The sequence below is a fragment of the Nannochloropsis gaditana genome (genome assembly GCF_000240725.1).
Source record: "Nannochloropsis gaditana CCMP526 unplaced genomic scaffold scaffold323, whole genome shotgun sequence".
Classification (NCBI taxonomy): Eukaryota; class Eustigmatophyceae; order Eustigmatales; family Monodopsidaceae; genus Microchloropsis; species Microchloropsis gaditana.
This window is the reverse complement of record NW_005803630.1, coordinates 4,803-5,872: the sequence shown is the minus strand read 5'-3', so window position 1 is coordinate 5,872 and position 1,070 is coordinate 4,803.

Genomic DNA, 1,070 nt, shown 5'->3' with positions numbered 1-1,070 from the left:
GGAGGAGGAGGAGAGGGGGAGAAGGGAAAGTTGATGGCCCTTTCCCTCGGTAGAAAGTCTCACTTTGAGAGAAATATCGCTCGAGGTGAAGACCCCGCTGGAGGAGGAGGAAGAAGGCGAGGAGGTACTGGTGGTATCCCGTGGATGCAGGGTGGGAGGAAAAGTGGGCGGAAGGGAAGGAGAATGGGGCAGGGAGGCGACTCCGCTTGGAGGCGGATGGGGGAAGGCCAGAGGCCGGAGGGGAAGGCAGCTCGGGACGGGAGGAGGCAGGGTGAGATGGCAAGAAGAGGAGGGGGAAGGAGGGGAGGAGGAGAAGGTCTGAAAAGAGGAGACGGACGAATGGTAGGAGAGCCCCGAGGCGGACGAGGGCGAGGAGGATACGATTTCTCTCCCCTCTCCCGCCAAGGACTCCCACTGCATGTCAGTCCGGCTCCCGTCTACTCCTCCCCCACACCGCCCGCCAGGGCCCTTCTCTCCTTCCTCGCTGCCTTCCCACCTCCGCTGGGGCGTGGGAAGTTTCTTGAGGGGGGGATGGCACGACGAGGACGAGGCAACGGAGGAGGGAGAAGGCATAGAGGGGTCGCCTCGGTGGGCTGGTGAGAGGGAGGGCAGGAGGGAGGTGGATTCAGGGGGTGGAAGCGGGGGCAGCAGGGAGGGAAACTCCCGCCTGATCCTCTCGTATTCCGTCACGTCCTCCACCACCGCCTGCTCCCCTCCGACAACCCGCCTGGAGTCCCGCGCCCCGACCCTCCCTCCCTCCCTCCCTTCCTCCCGCACCCCGACTGGGACGTCGTGGAAGCCGAGAGGGATCAGGCGCAGGATGAGGGTTTGCACCACATCCTCGCTGCTGTGCCAACCCAGGGTGGCCATGGCGCGGCCCCACCGTCCGTCCCGGGTAGTCACCCCCACGATCCGGTCGATAGAGCTCCGGCCCTGGTTGAACTTGTCCAGGACCAGGTCCGCGCTCCCCGCCAAGAGGGCTTCCACGTCCACTGGGTCCAAAAAATGGCTCCAAAACGCACAGCAGGCGAAGCCGGTCTGTCCGATGAGGCCACGAATTTCCTCCGTGG